The sequence below is a fragment of the Schistocerca gregaria genome, chromosome 3 (genome assembly GCF_023897955.1).
Source record: "Schistocerca gregaria isolate iqSchGreg1 chromosome 3, iqSchGreg1.2, whole genome shotgun sequence".
Lineage (NCBI taxonomy): Eukaryota > Metazoa > Arthropoda > Insecta > Orthoptera > Acrididae > Schistocerca > Schistocerca gregaria.
Window position 1 is genome coordinate 407,426,284 of NC_064922.1, and position 23,700 is coordinate 407,449,983.

General features: G+C 39.7%; 1 long non-coding RNA gene across 1 annotated transcript; it reads right to left on the reverse strand.

The window, feature by feature from the left end:
• Window positions 1-8,832: 8,832 nt before the first annotated feature.
• Window positions 8,833-23,030, reverse strand: LOC126354309 (uncharacterized). The gene is made up of 2 exons (XR_007565296.1): window positions 22,788-23,030; window positions 8,833-9,004 (listed from the first exon to the last, which is right to left on the reverse strand). It is a non-coding gene; the product is annotated as an uncharacterized LOC126354309 (long non-coding RNA).
• Window positions 23,031-23,700: the final 670 nt, after the last annotated feature.

A 23,700-nucleotide genomic window follows, 5' to 3' on the forward strand; every position in this document is an offset into this window, starting at 1 on the left:
AGAGATTCGAGCGCGCACGGAGGCTTTCAGACAGTCGTTCTTCCGGCGAACCATACGCGACTGGAACAGGACAGGGAGATAATGACAGTGGCACGTCAAGTGCCCTACGCCACACACCGTTGGGTGGCTTGCGGAGTATAAATGTAGATGTAGATGTAGATGTACAGCCATGCGGATAAGATGTCTGTCATCTCGACTGCTAGTGATACGAGGCCGTTGGGATCCAGCACGGCATTTCGTATTACCCTCCTGAACCCACCGATTCCATATTCTACTAACAGTCATTGGATATCGACCAAAGCGCTGTCGCGATACGATAAACCGCAACCGCGATAGGCTACAATCCGACCTTTATCAAAGTCGGAAACGTGATGGTACGCATTTCTCCTCCTTACATAATGCATCATAACAACGTTTCAGCAGGCAACGCCGGTCAACTGCTGTTTGTGTATGAGAAATCGGTTGGAAACTCTCCTCATGTGAGCACGTTGTAGGTGTCGCCACCGGTGCCAACCTTGTGTGAATGCTCTGAAAAGCTAATCATTTGCATACCACAGCATCTTCTCCCTGTCTGTTAAATGTTGCGTCTGTAGCACGTCTTCTTCGTGGTGTAGCAATTTTAATAGCCAGTAGTGTATCAAGCTCCGTGAGTCCATTACACACTACACAGGATGTCTCGTCGGAATATGGTGAAACGAACAGATGGCTGCCATAAAAAAATCTTAAATCCATTCGAAGAGGCTTTATGAAGCCCAACCGTTACCGACCGGCCGCTGTCATCCTCAGCCCATAGGCGGATTTGAGGGGGCATGTGGGCAGCACACAGCTCTCCCAGCCTTATGTCAGTCTACGAGACCAGAGCTGCTACTTCTCAATCAAGTAGTTCCTCAGTTTTCCTCACAAGGGCTGAGTGCATCCTTCTTGCCATCAGCGCTCGTCAGTCCGGATGGTCACCACCCAAGTGCTAGGCCAGCCCGACAGCGCTTAACTTCGCTGATCTGACGGAAACAGGTGTTAAAACTGCGGCGAGTCCGTTGGCGATGGCTGCCGTCTACTCAAAACTAAATAGTACTTCGTTTTGTAGGCGCAAAGTCATTTTTCATATCAGCTGCACTTCAAGTTAGTCGATGTTACAGTATGATATCTTGCTGAAGCCATGAATATGAATTTGACCCACGTAGGACGTGGAAGTTGAAACCTACCTTTTTAACGCATGAGAAATACTATCCTGATGAGAGCAATAGGCATAGAATAACTGCACTGGGAAAAAGCATGAAGCGTTAATTCCGTTCGTAATTTATGTCGAAGTTGTGATAGTAAAGTTGCCTACTGACGCATCTACAACTAAGGAAACGTGGCTGCGTGATAGTGGTCAGCGATACTAAAGCGGAAAATAGTAATGCTTGATCTCAAGTGCTTTAACTCGCTCACTTTCTAAAGTATGTATTTAATCTGTAGGCACTGACTGCAAACTGTTACTACGTTTGATGGCGAACATTTCATGAGTGTCAATGATACGGTGATGGCGCTCGAAGTTAGACGAAGTGCAGGAACAGTGAACATTTTAAGAAACGGAAAGCGCGGCTTTCACTGTGAGAGAGCAGGTGAATCTACAATTACCATAACACTCTAGTTTTCGAATTTTCCTCAAATTTCCTATTCGTTGCTGTATGAAATTCTTCGGCACAAACTGAAATGCCAATGCTGTACAAATTGTGTCCTACTTCCGCAACAGAAGAGCAAATGAGCCAGCCAATAGTCTGTGAGTTATAGTTTTTTTTTTTCATGTAGCGACAGGGTGATAATTTCCGTAACAGCGTAGTAACTGAGACTGACAAGCGAATGTGTCGTTGAAATTTTGAAACGAAAGATACTCCATTATACGGAGGTCACGTCTCTGTCAATGGAAGGCATAACAAAGACAATTCTTAATGGCCCAGTACTTGGCGTTTTAGGACATACGAAGTGAGTTGGAAATTACGCTTTTGATGCGTGGTGCGACTACGCCAAAGGTACAGTTCAGCGTAACACCGAAGCAGTATGAGAGCACTAGGAATCACACATACTGAGAGTACTCATTTTACTAAGGTTTGAAGCTCCTCTTCTCGATCTTCCGTGTTTACGATTTAAAAACTGGGTTATTTCGGAAATCAGCCTTATGCAAACACATCTAGTATATATTTCCCCAGACATGACTCCTCACCAATGTGTCATCTTCTGTGGGTTAACTTTTGTTTTTTGTAAAGTACAATATCACATTTGTAACAATTTAAGTACTGTAGGCCTAAGAAACACAAAATTTGTAATTTGCTTCGTTTTGTTTGGACACTCACCTTTAAATTACATCGCTAACTGAACTGTATTATTATACATAGATTTTAGTGCTCGTTTTCGTCGTCTTTTTGACAGCATGTCATTTGCAAACTAGCCATGCGTATTTGTGGAGAGCTGTTTCAAGGTTAGAGGTTATGTAAGTGTCTGTACGTACTTTTTCCGTCATGTTTCGTGTCCCTGGTTGGTGTCTCAATCAGCTACTATTTAGTGCATTACTTTCACTCAGTTCTTCATAATTTTCCGCTCACTACCTGACATCACAAGCACTTACACAAAATGTGTCGAAATGTGATCTGAGCAGGCACTTCTGGCAATACATTCAGTGAGATGTGTCACGCTATTGTCGTTGCTCACTTGTTCATCTTTCTTTGTGTTATGGCGCTGATTTTGAATAAGTGTGTGTGTGTGCGCGCGCGCGCGCGCGCGCGTGTGTGTGTGTGTGTGTGTGTGTGAGAGAGAGAGAGAGAGAGAGAGAGAGGGAGAGGGAGAGAGATATAGTGGGCAAGTAAGATCGAGAAGGGGTGGGGAGAGTACCAAGAAAACAGAAGTACTTTTTTTCTATTATGTTTTTTTGTGGGGAGTAACTTTTGTACAGTTCACTGAGAGTACTCTTACGTTAAAAATCATACATACTGGAAGTACCCTTCAAATAACGGGCGTCCAGAGGGTAACTATGAAGTGCTATGCTGTGATTTTGTAAGTAATAACTGATATGATTGTCAATTATTAATACAACATTTTCCATTGTTTAACATATTTGATCCATATTTGACCAGGTATTTGTATTTGTTCGCTGATCCGGTTTGATTGAAGACTAACATCTTGTGTGACATCATTGTCATCCAGCTCATCATGCTGACAAAGTGTGTTACTTGTGGTGCATGTGTTCCGCAATGGAAACAAGTTCACCTCAGCAGTAAAAGCTACGTTTGCAGCGAAGTACCCAGGAGTGACGATGCCTAACAGTAACGCTCTACGGAGCCTCATCACCAAGTTCCAAAATCAAGCAGGCAGTCCACATCCACATCCGAAGAGAAGGTGGTGGAATTGCAGGATATGATGCTGAAAAGTCAAAAGAAATCGGTTAGACGAGTAGCGCAGCAAGCCCACGTGTCCGTGCGTTCCACTCACAAGGTTCTCCGGAAGTCACTGTCCATTTACCCGTACAAAATATCTGTTGCGCATGAGCTAAGAGACACTGATCACCCGGCGCGTGTGAACTTTTGCGACTGATTTCTGTCCTTCGTGCAGGACAACGGTGAGGGCATTTTGGCTGAATGTTTTTCACGGATAAGGCAATGTTTCACCTCTCCGGTTACGTGAATAGCCAGAATAGTCGTGTGTGGACTGTGGTGAATCAGCATGAATTTAAGGTGTCCCCACTGCATGATGATTTTTATCATTGGTGTTTGGTGCACCGTGACTCGTAAACGCATTATTGGGCTGATCTTCTTTCATTACCCAGAAATGCAGAACGGTACTGCAACTGCATTCTGGCGCCCTTTCTAGGTTAATTGAATGGGGACGAAATTGGTAATGCCTGGTTCCAACAGGATGGGGCGACTGCACGCGCCGTCCACAAGGGGATGAAATTTTTGAAGGACATCTTCGGTGACCGCATCATCTCTGGGGGACTCTGGTCGCCGCGTTCACCCGACTTGGCTCCACCGGATCATTTTCTATAGCGTACGCTGAAGGGAGAAGCCCATGAAGGCAATCCACACACCACACATGAACTCCAAGCTGTACCGACACGTCACGTTCGCAACGTCACTCCCGATGTTCTGCACAACGACTTCAAGAACATGCAGACACGTGTTCAACTGCGTCTTGAAGTTCAAGGAGATGACTTCCAGCAGCTCTTATAACTTCCATGACTTTAATGCGGCAATTTATGAACTGCATATTTACTTATTGAACACCCATGTAAGTAGGCTGTTTAGGTTTATATGTTGGTAACGCCAAGTAGCGCTCTATATGAAAAATCACTGACTGTCCTGTGTGAAGTCTGTGGCTGGTTTGCATTGTTGGAATATTTGCTATTGTAGTGTTGGGCAGTTGGATGTGAACAGCACGTGGAGTTGCGCAGCTGGGGGTGAGCCGCCAACAGTGGTGGATGTGGGGAGAGAGGGAGAGCGGACGATCTGGACGTGTGTCCGTCAGAAAAACGAAATTTGTAAGACTGGATTATATATATAATGACTTTTGAACATTATTAAGGTAAATTCTTTGTTTGTTCTCTATCAAAATCTTTTATTTGCTACCTATGCTTATCAGTAGTTAGTACCTTCAGTAGTTAGAACCCTTTACTTAGGTGGCAGTATTGGCGGTCGCTGTATTGTAGTAGTTCGAGTAACGAAGATTTTTTTGAGGTAAGTAATTCATGAAAGGTATAGATTATTGTTAGTCAGGGCCATTCTTTTGTAGGGATTATTGAAAGTAAGATTGCGTCGCGCTAAAAATATTGTGTGTCAGTTTAGTGATGATCGGAATAAGTAAAGAGAGAAATCTCTGAGTACGTTAAGTTTTGCTCAGTGTTTGAAAATAAAATAACGTAATTGGTTTACCAGCACACTAATTAATAAATTTTTCCAAGGGGAGGTTACACCCTGTAGTATAAGAAATCTACTACAGATTATAATAGGGCTAGCGCTTATTACGTGTGTTCTGAAGTTATAGTAAACAGTCATAATTAGCCAAGTAGTGCATCCTTTAAGCAATATTTAACAATGTCGGTTAATGTAATATTCACTAACCGAAATTAATATTTCTTCTGGCCAACAAATATCTGAACATAGCAACAAGACTACATCCCCGTTTTAAAAAACAGTTACATGAAATTACTACATGAAAGCCATACAGAACGTACACGCAATATGCATTTGAGAGAGGCACTTTCACAACTAGGACTAAAAATTATTGGATGAGAAGCGTTAGTCTCGATAATATTTTACTTGTTTGACCAACAATTTGTGGTGCATAGAAACATTATATATGTAATTCACACTCATAGAAACGTTATATATGTAATTCACACTGAACTTATTATCAGAATAATCAATTCAGAATAGTGCTTAATGCACTCAGAGCAACACAGAACACTACGCAGACCACCACTGATATTTGCAACGTATTGACGACATTGCGCAGTTGCCGTTCGTTGTCAAATACAATCTGCAGGCTTGGCTAGCGTCCGCTTTATGTTCAAGCATGCATTTCGTGCGTTGTTTCCGTATGTTTATACCTCTGTACTTGTGTTTGGAAGTAACTGTTTCATTTTCTCTATGCACAGAATGCTGGTATGTTGTCGCCGATAATGAGCACGACCGAAACAGCGCTTCAGAAGACCAAAGTCAGGGTTCCAAACAGAGACTCGAACTAAGAACATTCTCTGCCACAGGCTGTGTTCGTATCTAGTGAAATAGTAAGAGCATTACTCACAGCGCGGTCTGAGAGCTTGTAATGGTTCTTTATTTACGTGACCACTACGGCAGTCCAACCCCAGTTCTCGATACCAGTAATATCATACAACTATTCTGCGAATTCACAGGCATACTTTTGTGACAACATTGACATTTGCTTTTATTTATGTATAGGTACTCCGATGTATCGATATATTACAGTGATATGGTTCTTGTGTGTATTCATTTCTGTGAGATTGTCATAATCTTTGACTTACTTGTAACTGTTTTGGGGCGAATGCCCACAGAGCAGTCTTTGTTTCACTTTGCAGAAGTTAAGTTATTATTTCGCTTTGTAAAAGAACAGTCAAGTCTTGTGTTTGGTTGAAGTGTAAATTAAATGTATGAAGATTGATACAAAACTGTTTTCTTGATGATGTACAATTAAGAAGAAGTATATGTGAATTTACAAGAAGTTTAATAAAAGTGTGGATCGTGAACACAAAGTCAAAAATTATTTGTACCATACCATTGTTCTCATCTGGGATTGTTTGATGATTAAGAATTTGCTGAAAAACGCATTTGTTAGGTCTTCAAATATTGCTAAAATACAGATCTGTACCTTATAGAAGTCCAAATGGAATCACCCTAGAATCAACAAGATCAGCCATAACAACTTCGACGAAACCTACGTGGGAATCCATTCAAGATAGGTGCCAAAATTAATGACTTTTTTACAGTGACTTCATTATTTCCATTCTGATGATACCATCCACAGTCAATAACTTCGTTGTTGCCCGATAAAGCGAACATACGCTGCGTGAGCAACATTATTAATCTTTATGAATGCAGAGTCTAGCGGCGATAACATTGAATAAAATGTTCTTGGGTTTCCAACCGCGTCAATTGGTTAAAACTACACGAGCTTTCGGCCAAGCACTCCTTGGACATTGTCAAGGCAAAGGAGTGCTTTGCCGAAAGCTCGTGTAGTTTTAACCAATTGACGCGGTTGGAAACCCGAGAACATTATATTCAATATTAATCTGATTTCTAACCTACTTTGCAAGTGGTGGTATTGTTAGAAGCTGCACTTCCCCTTTATCAAGCACTTCTCCCTTTCTTCCCAGAAGCTCTCTTACATGCCTTTCTGGTCCTGCGCTCCTGGGAGTAAAGATACTCCGAGAAAGGACTTTGCCTCTCTCTATATCTGGGAAGCTGTTTCCGGAACGATGTCTTTTACTCTACAACGGCGTGCTTTCTGTGTTTCAACGTCATGAAAACACTCTGTGCCAGACGGTGTGCCAACGAGGAACCTTGATAAGCGAACAAGTTATGGAGGAGAATGTTGTGAACTCTGGAAAAGAGGAGGGAGGTAGTTAGTGGCATAAGTGAAGATGTGAGGGCCACACACCGTCCCTGGAAGTCCCGGTTGCAGGAGCGAGTGCCGATCCTGCAGACAGTTTAAGTCTGCCGGGGAGAAATTTGATTTCTGGAACTCCCAAACCTTTAGAGGAAGTTACAAATTTTTCTCAGTTGATGTGGATCCAACCTCTTTCAATATATGATGGAATGTGAAAATTTATTAAGTCTTTTATTTGATCGTTGATTTTTCCCTGAGACATTTCCCGGCCCTAAGTATAAATTTCTGACTGCAGTCCAACGGCAGTCTTATTGTAAACAAACATGTATACAGTGATTTTAATTCGTTGTTCTGAATTGATTATTCTGATAGCAAGTTGAATCTAAATTGCATACATAAACGTCTGTATGCATCCCTTAATACTGGACGAACAAGTAAACTTTTATTGCTCGTTCACTAACGCCTCTCATGCAATAATTCTGAAACTGAATTGTGAAAGTGCCTTTCCGAAATACACATTACGAGTTAATGTTGCATGGCTTTCATGTAACTTTTTTAAAACGGAAGTAACTTTGAAATTATGCTCGGAGACCACTTAACTTTAGAGAAATATTAATTTCACTTAGTAAATATTGTATTAACCGACATTGTTGAATATTACTTAAAAGCTCAACTACTTGGATAATTATTACTGCTTATTAGATCTTCAGAACGTACGTACTAAGTGTTTCGTCAATTCGCAGCAGATTTCTTATACTACTTGAAGAGTACTTTGAATGAGCGTAATTTCTAGAGTAAGAATACTTCAATATGTATGATTTCTGGAATTCTGATACTATTTCCGTGTTAGGCTGTAATTATACTGTAGACTTGTGAGTTATTACTACGACTCGTCTGCCCATGTTCACAGTATACATTAAGTGTTCCAGTGCCTCGTTGCTATTACCGCAACTCCACGAAAACAAATTTTAGTGTCTCTTTGATTGTAAAATATTGCAAGCAGAGGTGTTGCTTTGGTAATTCGTCGATCAGCAGATAGCTGTTAGCATTACGATCGCGGTACATTCCAAATGCCTAAGCGGTTAATTGACACTCTGTTAGGAGATGTTAAAGCAGAAAACTTCGGTCGCTTTATGAATACCACGATAGTGTGACAACGTGACTTTGGGTGGAGGAATGGTGTATGGTACAAGATGGAAGCAACACTGTTTCAGAACATTACTAGTACGTGCCCTGGAAAACGACATGTTTACTGCCTACAAATCTGGTGTCACATAGACAAAATGCTTTTGGAACAGAGTATTGAGAACAGTCTCTGAAATGAAAACTATAAATACTGTAAATACAATGCTTAAAATCAATATGGCTTGTCCTCGTGCAGGAATCGGTACTCAGACAACGCGACGTCTTACCCTTTCCACATAGCAAAACGTTTCATAACGTGGCACGCATCGATCCTACATATGTACAGATGAATCCGCTCATCACTAGTGCAGAGTAATCAAAATACTTCACGGAAATGAATTAAATTCCCCAGAAAATCTGTTGACAGTGTTCCATCTTACTCACCTGGAATACTGCAATTACTTTCCTGATAGAATCAGCTGTCAGACTACGTTTCCGTTCACGTGTTTCGTGACTAGTAAGATAGTACCAGATTAAATTAATTTAGTTAAATCGAAGTAACAGGATGAGCTGTAAGGTGAAAGGTATAAATAAACGTTTGTAGCACAAATATAATCCTTATCTATGTATTAAGTATAGTCATTTATTATTAGTTCTTTTGCTTAATTTACAGTGAAATGATGTTCGGTTAATGCGGTTGATAGACTGAGGATGATACAGTAACTCATGGCAAATATTATGTGTTTCGCTTCTCTTGGTCTCTATTCCTTCAGCTGTTCTTCGCCTGAAAATAAGAAAAGCTTAAGTTACACAATTGCAAGAAGTAATATGAGCGTACAGTATATAATAAAAAGAGGCCAATATCAGACTAAATGTTCGTGTTCAAAAAATCATAACGTACCGTAGCGGTCAAAATCTATTTCAATCATTTGAAAGTTCCAAACTTTGGTCATAATGTAAGACTAAAATACTAAATTCTGAATTATGAAATATTTAGGCGATAATGTTGACCCGTTGCCTTCCGCAACTCTATAAATCTCAGGACCTAGCAACTAGATAAATGCACATTCCTAAAACAGTTGCTGTATCATCTTCCATTGCAGATTACAGAAGCGTTCCTACTAGATGGTGAGTCATCATTTTTCTCTAATTATTGTTTTCTGTAGTGCTGTTTAGTTTATACATCTGATAGTATACTACATGGTGAATATGCTAAGTGCTTAAATATTCAATATCCATAACTCATGATGTCGGCCTGCTCCTTGTTGCATTACATATTTGCTCGTACTCTATGAATTGTGTTACTGCCTTGTGAGAGGATCTGAAGTGAGTTTGAGCAATGCATTGTTGTTTTCGTGGGAAGAAAAGCCGTATCTACAACTTCCAGTCTTTTAATCCTAAAAATCAGTAAAAATAACATAATTTGAAAGTTATGGCTATCACCTTAAGGCTGATAAATGGGAGAGAGTTCGTCTGTCATTGATAAGTGGATGTATTATCTCAACCTGATTCGGAATTTCATAATTGATTAATTAAATCTTATATAGTATATTCCATAAGAATACCGTACACGATAAAATTTTTGAAATATAATATAGTACCATATCTCCGAATTTCATGTAATCGTAGCATATCAAGTTCACTACTGATCGTACTGAAGCAAGACAGTTGTCCATTCTATTTCCCGAGCTGTTTTTAGTAATATTTTCATATTTGACAATTACATAAAATTTCCTGTAAGGCAAGGGACCTGTAGAGATTCCCTTTAACCTCCAGATCTCAAAAATCCTTCTTAACTCATTTTCATTGCATGAAATTTGCATTTATCTGTAAAGCGCCTAGATAACACACGGATTGATAAAGATTTTAACTGAAATGGTTTACATATTGAGTTCCATATCTTTACGCGTCAGGCAGAAAGATAGGCCCTTCAGGTTGACTCTTACACCCAGCCAGACGTTCTTAGTGAACAAACATTACACAGGATTGATATATGGTAATAATAATAACAATAATAATAATAATTCTATGCACAATTGGAAAGCCCCTGGAAATGATAAATAGCAAATTTCTGGCTAAAGAAGTTCACCTCAACACATTCACATCTAACTAAATTACTTAACAATTACATTGCAGACCCATGCACAGTCCCTCATACACCTACACAAGGAATAACTTATCTGAAACCTAAAGATCAAGCAGACACAGCAAACCCAGCAAAATATCGCCCCATAACATGCCTACCAACTATATACAAAATATTAACTTCAGTCATTACACAGAAATTAATGACACATACAACATTGAACAAAATTATAAATGAAGAACTGAAGAACCAAAAGCTGCTGCAAAGGAGTACGAGGATGTAAAGAGCAACTGATAGTACATACAGAGGTGACATATCAAGCTAAAACTAAACAAAGGTCGCTGCACTACGCATACATTGATTACCAAAAAGCTATTGATAGTGTACCCCACTCATGGTTACTACAGATATTGGAAATATACAAATAGATCCTAAATTAATACAGTTCCTGATAATAGTAAATGAAAATTGGAAAACCACACTTAATATCCAAACAAATTCAAATAATATCACATCACAACCAATACAGATTAAGTGTGGAATATACCAAGGAGACTCATTAAGTCCTTTCTGGTTCTGCCTTGCTCTGAACCCACTATCCAACATGCTAAATAATACAAATTATGGATATAATATTACTGGAACACACCCACACAAAATAACACATTTGCTGTGCATGGATGATCTAAAACTACTGGCAGCTACAAATCAACAACTCAACAAATTGCTAAAGATAACAGAAGTATTCAGCAATCATATAAATAGGGCTTTTGGAACAGACAAATGTAAGAAAAATAGCATAGTCAAGGGAAAACACACTAAACAAGAAGATTACATATTGGATAACTACGGCGACTGCATAGAAGCGATGGGAAAAACAGATGCCTATAAATATCTAGGATACAGACAAAAAATAGGAATAGATAATACAAATATTAAAGAAGAACTAAAAGAAAATAATAGACAAAGGCTAACAAAAAGACTGAAAACATAATTGACAGCAAGAAACAAGACAAAAGCTATAAATACTTATGCTATACCAATATTGACCTACTCATTTGTAGTAGTGAAATGGAGTTACACTGACCTAAAAGCACTCAATACACTTACATGATCACAATGCCACAAATATAGAATACATCACGAAAGATTCACATTAAGCAGAAAGGAAGGAGGAAGGGGATTTATCGACATATGAAACCTACATTATGGACAGGTAAACAATTTAAGAAAATTCTTTATAGAACGAGCAGAAACTAGCAAAATACACAAAGCAATCACTCAACTAAATACATCAGCTACACCAATGAAATTTCATAACCACTTCTACAACCTGTTAGATCACATAACATCAACAGATACAAAGAAAGTAAATTGGATAAAGAAAACACTACACGGCAAGCACCCTTATCATCTAACACAGTCACATATCGATCAAGACGCATCCAACACATGGCTAAGAAAAGGCAATATATACAGTGAGATGGAAGGATTCATGATTGCAATACAGGATCCAACAATAAACACCAGATATTACAGCAAGCATATTATTAAAGATCCCAATCCCACAACAGATAAATGCCGACTTTGCAAACAACAAACAGAAACAGTAGATAACATCAAAAGCGGATGTACAATACTAGCAAATACAGAATACTCCAGAAGACATGACAATGCAGCAAAAATAATACACCAACAACTTGCCATACAACATAAACTAATTAAACAACACATTCCCACATACAAGTATGCACCACAAAATGTACTGGAGAATGATGGACATAAATTATACTGGAACAGATTCATTATAACAGATAAAACAACACCACGTAACAAACCTGACGTCATACTCACCAATAAAAAGAAGAAATTAACACAGCTAATAGAAATATCCATACCCAATACATCAAATATACAGAAGAAAACAGGAGAAAAAATTGAAAAATGCTTCCAACTGGCTGAGGAATTCAAGGACATGTGGCATCAGGATAAAGTTGACATTATACCAATTATACTATGAACTACAGGAGTCATACCACACAATATCCACCAGTACATCAACGCAATACAGCTGCATCCAAACACATATATACAACTACAGACATCCGTAATTATTGATACATGTTCAATTGCCCGAAAATTCCTAAATGCAGTGTAACATATACTGTACAGTTAAAAGAAAGTGACGCTTCATCTAGGTGCGTGGCACTTTCCATTTTTGACCAGACTTAACGTCAGAGAAAAGAAACATTAATAATAATCATAATAATAATTATTATTGTTATAAAAATGACAATGTGAATGGGAATGATTACACGAAATTTAGGAAATTTCAATCTTTTAACGAGGGTGTTCTGAAAGGTAATCATTCCGAATTCCTATGTGGCAACTGTTAGTACTTTTCAAAATAAAACAATCATTATTAAAATTCCATAGTTTTATTCTCCATGTCTACAAATCTGCACTGGAAAATAGAGTTTCGAATTCAGAGTGTTCATTCGCACAAGGAGCGTCGTCTCGTTCAGCGTGATAACTTACGACCACACATGAGCACTACGATGTCTGCGATAGCTGTCATCCATTATCCGTACAGTCCTGTCCTGACCCCTTCCGATTTTCATCCGCTTTCCATTGCTTAAGGAACACCTTCGATGACTTCACTGTGCTGTGGCCGAGCTGTTCGAGGTGCTTCAGTCCGGAACCGCGCTGCTCCTACGGTCGCAGGTTCGAATCCTACCTCGGGCATGGATGTGTGTGATGTCCTGAAGTTGGTCAGATTGAAGTAGTTCTAAGTCTATGGGACTGATTACCTCAGATGTCAAGTCCCATAGTGCTTAGAGCCATTTGAGCCATTTTGAACTTCACTTTGATAGTGATGAAGCGGTGCAAGCAGAGGTGAGGTTGGTGCTCCGTCAACAAAGCCAAACATCCTACAGTGAAGTTATTTAAAACTGGTCTCTCACTGAGACAGATGTGTGTATTACCAGAGTAAGTACGTTGGGAAAAATATATGCAGACATGAAGAATAAATACGTAGAATTTTAATAACGTTTGTTTTATTTGAAAAACCTTAAGAGATTTCATTTAAAAAGTAGGAGGCATTACTTTTCAGTCTGGCCCCGTTACGCTGTATTAAGCAAATTTCTCATTACTTTCGTGTCCATTGTGAATAGTAACTTCTAACAGAAGCATGGGGCAACGGCACAGAAGAAACCGAAGTGCGTCAAGAAGTTGACCGTCATTGAAAAAGGGAGAAATAATAGGATAAAATGAACAAGTGTGATGGAATGAAGACAACAGAAACGGAAAGGGTTGAGAAAAGCACACATAGTCTACAGTGTGAGAGAGAGATATTGGTTCCTGTTGGACAGAAAGAAAACGTCTGACTTATACCGCTGGAGAACCAACGCCGATTGTAACAGATAAAGATTTAATCTTGTGTTGAATGAAGAGTGGTTTCGGATAAGACGTAGATTACAGGATAAATTGTTCCACAGTTGCATTGCAGATACGGGGGGAAGGAGATGGATTTAATGTTATGCAAAGATACAGCCAGGACACTGCACTTACCTGATCTGATATTACAGCTGTGGCAAGACGACACGTATTTGATACGTGAGGAGGAATACTGAAGACGCAAGTGACTGAGTACGTAAAAAAAGCGGTGAAACCACGTTCCGTGTCAGATTGCATCCGACGTGAACGTAGGACGGACAAATGTGATCCTACAAGGGATGTTGTACACACATGTTTACGCAACCATTGACGCTAGCTCGAGTAGTCTGAAAATTAGTCATTTCTTGATGTTATATAGGACCATTCGTTACATCAATGAACATTTGAGACTACTTGTTTTGCTCATCATAATGATCCCTATTAACCATGTGAGACCCATATCTGGATGAAGCCCTCCCACAGACCTCCTTATGCATTACGGTCGGCAGTTAGATGCATGTATTTGCCACGCGGATGTTTTCTGAAGCAATCAACCTACCATCCACTGAGCCATTGCATGGATTTTTCCCTGTATTTCGTAAACCAGCTAAGATTGTCCATGGTCCTTCTGAAATCGACTCGTTGGTTTCACGCTCGACCCCTGTCCATTTAATTTGAATTACGCTCATAATCTTAGTTGTTGAGCTGATTGTCTGTTAATTATCGCACTTGACGCCTCTTGCAGTCTTTGGTATTGTGTGGATAACATTTTTCCGAAAGTCAGATAGTATGTCGCCAGACTCATACATTCTACACAACTTGAATAGTCGTTTTGTTGGCACTTCCCCCAATCATTTTAGAAATTGTGATGGAATGTTATCTATCGCTTCTGCCGTATTTGATATTAAGCCCACCAGAGCTCTCTTAAATTCTGCTTCTAATACTGGACCCACTAAGTTTTTTAAATCCACTTCTGCTTCTTCTTTTATCACTTTAGACAAATTTTCCCCCTCGTACAGGACTTCAAAGTACTCTTTTCACCTATCCTCTCCCTCTTCTGCACTTAACAGCTGTATTCCCGTGGCACTCTTCGTGTTACCACCCTTGCTTTTAATTTGATCGGAAGTTTGTTTTAACTTCCCTATATGTTGAATCAGTCCTTCCTAGAATAATTTCTTTTTCGATTTCTTCACATTTTTCATGCAGACATTTCGTCAGAGCTTCCCTGCACTTCGTTTTTATTTCATTCTTCAGCGATATGTATTTCTGTAATCCTGAATTTGCCCGAAAATTTTTTCTATTTCCTTCTTTCATCTTTCGATTGAAGTATTTATTTCTTATGTTTCTCATACCTTTTTTGCTGTTACCTTCTCTGCGTCTACGTTTTTCTTTCCAATTTCTGTCATTGCACTTTTTCCTCTTCAACTATACTGTCTACGTAGCTATTCATCATTGCTGTATATATAGCTTAGAGAACATTTAGTGTGTCTCGTCATTCCGTGGTGCTTCCGTACCCAACTTCTTTGCATATTCAGTCTTCCTGTCCAGTCTCTTGAAATTGAGTCCACTTTCCATCCCTACTAAATTGTGATCTGAGTCTCAATCTGCTCCTGTGTAAGCTTTATAACGGCACCGGCAAGGTATGTCTAATGTTACACTTGATAATAAAAGGAAAACTTGAGAAAAATCCCAGGGCTCCCGTACGATTTTTCGACCTAGAGAAAGTTTTCGACATTATAAAGTGGTTCAAGAATTTTGATATCTTAAAGGTAAATGACTTAGGGAAATTCGTATATTATTCAAAACATAGTATAAACAAGAAGGTACAATAAGGATGGAATACCAAAAGAGAAGTTGTAGGAGTTGAATGGGTAGAAGATAGAAATGCAGTGTTTGTCCCTCACTATTCAACCTGTATACCGAGAAGCAATAACGGAAGTGAAAGAAAGGTACAGAATTTCAGTTGAAATTAAAGGTGAAAAATAATGGTTATAAGATTCACTGATGACATTGATATTCGCTGAGAGAGATAAGAAGAACACAAAAACTTGTTCAATGTACTGAGCTAATTATACTGAACTATTGTAACTCAAAGAGTGACCGTACCGAGGAGCAGCTGAAACGAGATTAACTATAACCTTAACACAAAACTAACCATCTAATAATAGACGGGGTGAAGAAATTCTCCTACCTTGGAAGCAAGATAACGATTGATGCAAGAGGCAAGGATGAATTAAGAACCACAGTAGCACAAGAATAGGACTATTCCTCGCCAAAAGACGTTTAAGACTAGTAAATACATCTGGAAACTACCAAACGATATTGTGTAAAAATTTTCTATTATTTTAAAAAATTATAAAAACTAGTGATGCAACAGACTTTTGCGCATTTATGTTGTCTTTCTGTAGACGAAGTGAATGTTTCAAAATGGGAATCAAGGACTGCTGCTAATATGAGTAATGAAGAAGCAGATATCCTCGTCAAGTAGCTTAAATCACTTAATAAAGCAAAGGTCTCCGGTCCAGACTGTATACAAATTACATTGCTTTCCGAGAAAGCTGATACAGTAGTCTCAAACCTGGCAATCATATACAACTTCTCACTCAACGGAAGATCGGTACCTAAAAAGTAGAAAGTTGCACAAGACACAGTAATACCCAAGAAAGTAAATGGGAGTAGTCCGCTGAGTTAGAGACGCACATCACTAACGTTGACTTGAATTGGGAGACTGAATAAGCTCGGAGAAAACGATCTACTGACGCATAGTCAGCACGGAATCAGAAAATATCGTTCTCGTGAAACACAGATGGTTCTATATTCACACGAAGTAATGAGTGATGTCTACAGGGGATCCCAGATTCATTGCATGTTTCTATACTTCCTAGAGACTGTTGACACGTTCCTCTCAAGTGACTTCTTCTCTAACTGCCTAACTATGGAGTGTGGTCTCCGTTGTGCGATTGGATTCCTGATTACGTGTCACAGAGGTCACAGTTTTTAGTGATTGAATCGAGTGAAGCAAAAGTGACATCTGGCATTCCACAGAGATGTGTTAAAGGCCCTCTTGACAGTAGGACTAAAATATTAATATGATCGTTTCAGCGACACCACAAGATATAGTTGCAGAACAGTTCAAAGAAAACTTGGGTCTCATTTAGAATAAGAACGCCACTCATACAATCATAGTCAGTGGTGACTTCAGTCTACCCTCGATATGCTGGAAAAATTATAAGTATAGAGCTAGTGGCAGGCATAAAAGATCATCCGAAGTAGAACTGAATACTTTCTCAGAAAATTGTTTTGAACAATTAGTTTATGAGAACACTCGAAGCGTAAATGGTTGCGAAAACATACTTGACCTCACAGCAATAAATAATCCTGAACAAAGAGGGAGCATCATGACGAATGAAGAGCTTACCGAACACAAGGCAGTTGTTGCTAGGCTGAATACCACAACACCTACAACCATAAATGAGAAACGCTAAGTACCTCTATTTAAGAAAGCTGATGAAAATGCTCTTTGCACCTTTTTAAGAGACAGTCTCCACGCCTTCCGATCTGATCATGTAAGCATACAAAAGATGTGGAATGATTTAAAAGAGATAGTCTCGACGGCAGTTGAGAGATATACATGGTGAGTCACCTAACTTTACCGCTGGATATATAAACCACATCAAATACTGACGAATCGATTCCACAGACCGAACGTGAGGAGAGGGGCTAGTGTAATTGGTTAATACAAAACATAAAAAATGCACGGAAGTATGTTTTTAACACAAACCTATGTTGTTTTTTTTAAAAAAATGGAATCCCGTTAGTTTTGTTAGCACATCTGAACATATAAACAAATACGTAATCAGTGCCGTTTGTTGCATTGTAAAATGTTAATTACATCCGGAGATAATGTAACCTGAAATTGACGCTTGAGTACCACTCCTCCGCTGTTCGATCGTGTGCATCGGAGAGCAGCGAATTACGTAGGGATCCAAAGGGAACGGTGATGGAACTTAGGTACAAAAGAGACTGGAACAGCACATAACGTCCACTTGCTAACACCTTTTTTTGGTCTTTTTCACTGACCCACATGTACATTTCCATGAGGGGTGAGGTAAACGTACACACGTGGTTTCCGTTTTCAATTACGAAGTTGAATAGAGTATGTCCCACTGGAAACGCGTCGACGCATGTGGTATCAGCATGATGGTGCATCTGCACATTCCGCAATTAACACTAGGCTGACCCTTGACAGGATGTTCGACGGGCGTTTCATAGGACGTGGAGGACGCATAAATTGGCCAGCCCGTTCTCCTGATCTTACACCTCTGTACTTCTTCCTGTGGGGTACGTTAAAGGAGAATGTGTACCGTGATGTGCCTACAACCCCAGAGGATATGAAACAATGTATTCTGGCAGCCTGCGGCGACATTACACCAGATGTACTGCGGCGTGAACGACATTCATTACGCCAGAGATTGCAACTGTGTGCAGCAAATGATGGCCGCCACATTGATCATCTATTGGCCTGACATGACGGGACACACTCTATTCCACTCCGTAATTGAAAACGGAAACCACGTGTGTACGTGTACCTCACCTTCATGGTAATGTACATGTGGGTCAGTGAAAACTACCAATAAAAAGGAGTTAGCATGTGGACGTAATGTGCTGTTCCAGTCTCTTCTGTACCTAAGGTCCATCACCGTTCCCTTTGGATTCCTATGTAATTCTGTGCTCTCCGATACATACGATCGAACAGCGGAGGAGTGGTACTCAAGCTTCAACTTTAGGTTACAATATCTCCGGATGTAATTAACATTTTACAATGCAATAAACGGCACTGATTAGGAATTTATTTATATGTTCAGATGTGCTAACAAAACTAACGGGGTTTCATTAAAAAAAAACATAGGTTTGTGTTAAAAAACATACTTCCGTGCATTTTTTTATGGTTTGTGTTAACCAATTACACTAGCCCCTCTCCTCACGTTCGGTCTGTGGAATAGATTCGTCAGTATTTGATGTGGTTTACGAAATATATCCAGCGGTAATCTTAGGTGACTCACCCTATATAGCACATGAAGTAATAAGTGGTACTGAAGGTCGACGGTACACAAAATTGGTCAGATCACTGTTGCAGAAGCAACGAAAAAAGCATGCCGAATGTAAAAGATCGCTAACCTCCAAGACTGGCAAAGATCGAAATATAGCAAGTACTTCAATGTGAGATGCTTTTAGTAATTTCCACAACGAAACTCTGTCTCGGAATCTGTCAGAAAACTCAAAGAGATACTGGTCATACATAGAACACACCAGTGGCAAGACGCAATCAATACCTTCACTGTGCGGTGTTATTACCGTGATGACTGATGACAGTGCCACTAAAACAGAGTTATCAAACATGGTTTACCGAAACCTCGTCACCAAAGAGGATGAAGTAAATATTCCTGAATTCCAATCAAAAAACTACCAAGATAAGAAACACAGAAGTAGATATGCTAGGCGTAGCAAAGTAGCTTAAATCACATAATAAAGGCAAAGCCTCTGGTCCAGATTGTATACCAGTCAGGTTACTCTCAGGGTATGCTGATAAAATAGCTCCATATTTAGCAGTTATACACAACCGCTCGCTCCAAGAAAGATCCGTATCAAAAGATTGCGAAGTTGTTCAAGTCTCATCAATACCCAAAAAGGGAAATGGGAGTAATCCGCTGAGTTATAGGCCCATATCACTAACGTCGATTTGCAGTAGGGTTTTAGAACATATACTGTATGCGAACATTATGATTTACCTAGAAGGAAACGATTTATTGACACGTAGTCAGCACGGATTCAGAAACGGGAGACAATCTGAGTACCTCTCTTAGACTGTTTGCAGATGACGTTGTCACTTGCGGTCTTGTAAAGTCGTCAAATGACCAAAACTAATTTAGATAAGATATCTGTATGGTGGGGAAAGTGGCAATTGACCATGAATAAAGAACAGTGTGAAGTTATTCACATGACTGCTAGAAGAAATCCACTAAAATTCGATTACGCGATAAGTCACTCAAATCTGATGGCTGTAAATTCTACGAAATACTTAGGGACTACTGTTAAAAATAAGCTAAATTGGAACGATCACATAGATAATGTTGTGGATAGAGCAAACCAAAGAGTGCTAGTCATTGGCAGAACACTTAGAAAGAGCAACAGGTCTAGTAAAGACACTGCTTATACCACGCTTGTCCGCCCTATCCTGGAGTATTGTTGTGCGGTGTTGGATCCGCATAAGGTGGTACTGACGGATGATATCGGAAAAGTTCAAAAGAGGGTCGCCCGTTTTGTATCAACGTGAAATAGGAGAGATAATGCCACAATCATGACACGTGAATTGGAGTGGCAATCTTTAAAACAAAGCCGCTTTTCGTTGCGACTGGATCTTCTCGTGAGATTTCAATCACCACTTTTCTCCTCCTATTGCGAAACATTCTGTTGGCACCCACCTACATAGGGAGAAGTAAATAATAAAATAAGAGAAATCAGGGTTCGCACAGAAAAATTCAAGTGCACATTTTCTCACGCGCTTTCGCGAGTGGAACTGTAGGGAGGTAGTTCATTGAACCCTCTGCCAGGCACTTTTTTATGAATAGCTGAGTAATCAGGTAGATGTAGATCTAGATGCTGTTCAAAATCTAATCTAAATACGCTACGGTCGCAGGTTCGAATCCTACCTCGGGCATGGATGTGTGGGATGTCTTTAGGGTAGTTAGGTTTAAGTAGTTCTAAGTTCTAGGGGACTGATCACCTCAGATGTTAAGTAACATAGTGCTCAGAGCCATTTGAACCATAATCTAAATAAATGGATTAGAAGAAATTCTGGGCAGCCCACTTAGATTGTTTGCAATTTTACCGTCTCGTAAAGTCATCTGAAGATCAAAAACAATTGGAAAAACATTTAGTTAAGATATTTGTATGGCGTTAAAAGTTGCAGTTCACCCTAAATAATGAAAAATGAGAAGTCATTCACTTGAGTACTAAAAGGAATCCACTAAATTGCCGTCACACGTTGAGTCAGATAAATCTAGGCGGTCAATTCAGACTAGATGCATACGGATTACAATTACGAATAACTTTACTTGGAACGATCACGTAGATAATGCTGGAGGAAAGTAAACCCAAGACTGCGTTCTATTGAAGAACATTTAGGAGATATATCTGTTCTAGTTAAAGGAATACTGATTTGTGGTAAGGGATACACAACAGATAGTACTGACGGAGGATATTCGTAAAGTTCAATGAAGGGCAGGGAGTTTCATGACAAGCGAGTCATTAAAACAAAGCCGTTTTTCGTCATGGTAGGGTATTTTCACTAAATTTCAGTCACCAGCTTTCTCGTCTGAATGCAGAAACATTTTGTTAGCACCTATCTACAAGAGAGAAAAGATCGTAATAACATAAGAGCTCGCTGGCTATTCGAGAGTAGGAAGGTAGAGGAACAGCTGAAAGGTGGCCCGATGAACCTTATGCCAGGCACTTAATTTTCAACTGCAGAATAGTCATGTAGATTTAAGAGCTGCGAAACTCTTGGAATGGTTACATGCACCAAACGTGGTCTCTATTAGAAATATAATTAACAGCTTACACCTAGAGCACAAGGTACTGTGTAAGTGAATGGTGGGCTGTGGTAAAATCAGAAACGATGACAGTCGAAGTGTTTGAGATGTACTGTTACAGAATGATGCTTAAAACTAAGTGGACTAGTAATAATTGCGGAAGTCCACCGTACAATCGGTGTGCAAATGACTGTGTGGGAAGTACTAACCAGAAGAAAGAACTGGATGACATTTCGTGTGTTAAGAAATAAGGCGAATAGCCTACAAGGTACAAGCGTTAGGTGGAGAGGGCAAAGACTGTAGGGGTAGACATAGTTATAGTAACTCAGAATAAATATTTCATGGTTTTGGGTTTAAGTGATTCTCTGAGATGAAAAAAGCAGCAGAAGAAACTCGTGGGGAACCCCATCAAAGCCGTAAAACGATTGATGACCTATGAAAACGATGTTTAAACATAAATCCTCTTTATCCTATTTTTCTTTGTCCGGTGTTCACAATAATTCCATTCACGTAGTAGGCGCAGATCATTATGAAATAGTCTTCCAGTTCGTTTGAGACAGTGAAAATGTTTTTCTAAACGTAGTTTACCTCTAGCTACTTGCTCAGACAGCGCCTAAGACTACGTGTGTCTTTAACTGTTCAGGATGAAGTAGATGAAATAAAAATAGCATTAGCACGTCTATTTTCATCCTAGAGCAGAGTAGTAAAGCCATCATAAGCTTTTGCCCACACGACGAATTGGAGACCTGTGAGAATTTCTGTCGGCTGGAGATTGGCATGACGCATTATTGAGTACGTTGCAGTTAATGAAAAGTTTGCAACACAAACCATCTCTCCTGTTTACAGAACGCCTTTCTCATTTATATATTAAAGGACTGCCCACAAACTGTGTAGGGCATAAACAAGATATCTCGTACTGAACTTCAGACTACAGTACGAGCAACTCAGGGGAAGCTGTTTACTTGAATTGATATCATAAATGGTTACTTTACGATTCTGTATTGTCTGTAAACTTGAAGGTAAAGAAAACAGCTCTACACATTCTGTTGGTTTCTCTGCAACTACAGCTGTTGTCGTGATATACGTATTGCTTTCGCTGTAATATACTGCAAGTTTCACCGCTAAAGATCAAACTGTCCGTGCTTCAAACCTAAGGGACGGAAAACACACCAGGAAAATCAAGTATGATAGTTACCGTTTCCTCTAATTTTACTCTCATCTAATACAAGTATTTCAGGGTTAGTTAATGTGCACACCGAAGAATGCTGGTAAGAAATTGATTTTTAGGTAAATTTTTCAAGAAACTGTTTGTAGATAATCATGTTAGAATTTGGCACCACTCTACCTACACGTGTTTATCTCAGAGTGCTTGTCCCGTAACTGACTGTGTACGAAGACTTGCGATCCCTACTTGGAAATAAGTCGTGTGTACCAAAACATCAGAAAACACTTACCTTCGAGAAGTCGAAGGGCTGTATGCAGCCTTCCCGAAAGCTAATATATCCCTCAGGACAACTCTGGGACGAGTCACCTTCTCTTTGGGTCATTATTCCGGCAGGCGTCGCGTGTGGAGACACGGTTTCCTCCCCAACAACGAACACGATTTGCAATAGAAACACAGTACACATCAGACGCAGCCACATGTTTGCTCTACGGCCTTAAGACGCTGAATAACTCGCCTCGTGGAAGCTACAGGATTCTTGCACCTGGCACTCTCAAGGTGAGCAGCTTGACTACTTTCAGCGAATAGGCTGCTCGTAAAAACTGGATCTCGTGATCAATAAATTACCCTTTTACATCACGCATCTCCCTTGTATAGTAAAACTCTGTGGCGTAAATCAGTGAGTGGATACCGGCCGTCTCCTTCGAGTAATCGCTTGTCTTAATGAATGAGTTGTTGCATTTTATCTGCGTGCGGTTTGTAGGATACATGGCACTTGTTCATCTGGCAGTTTTCTGCAGCTATTTGAGGGGGAGTAACAAAGCATTTTTTGTGTTGTTACTGAGGTAGATAAGACGCCGTTTGAAACAGTAGTATTATGCACTGAAGCACGAAAGAAAGTGGTATAGGCATGAGTACTCAAATACAGAGATATGTAAACAGGCAAAATACGGCGCTGCGGTCGGCAACACCTATATAAGACAAGTGTCTGGCGCAGTTGTTAGATCGGTTACTGCTGCTACAATTGGAGGTCATCAAGTTTTAAGTGAGTTGAACATGGTGTTGTAGTCGGCGCACGAGCGATGGCACACAGCATCTCCGAGGAAGCGATAAAGTGCAAATTTTCTCGTACGACCATTTCACGAATGTATTGTGCATATCAGGAATCCGGTAAAACAACAAATCTTCGACGTCGCTGCGGCCGA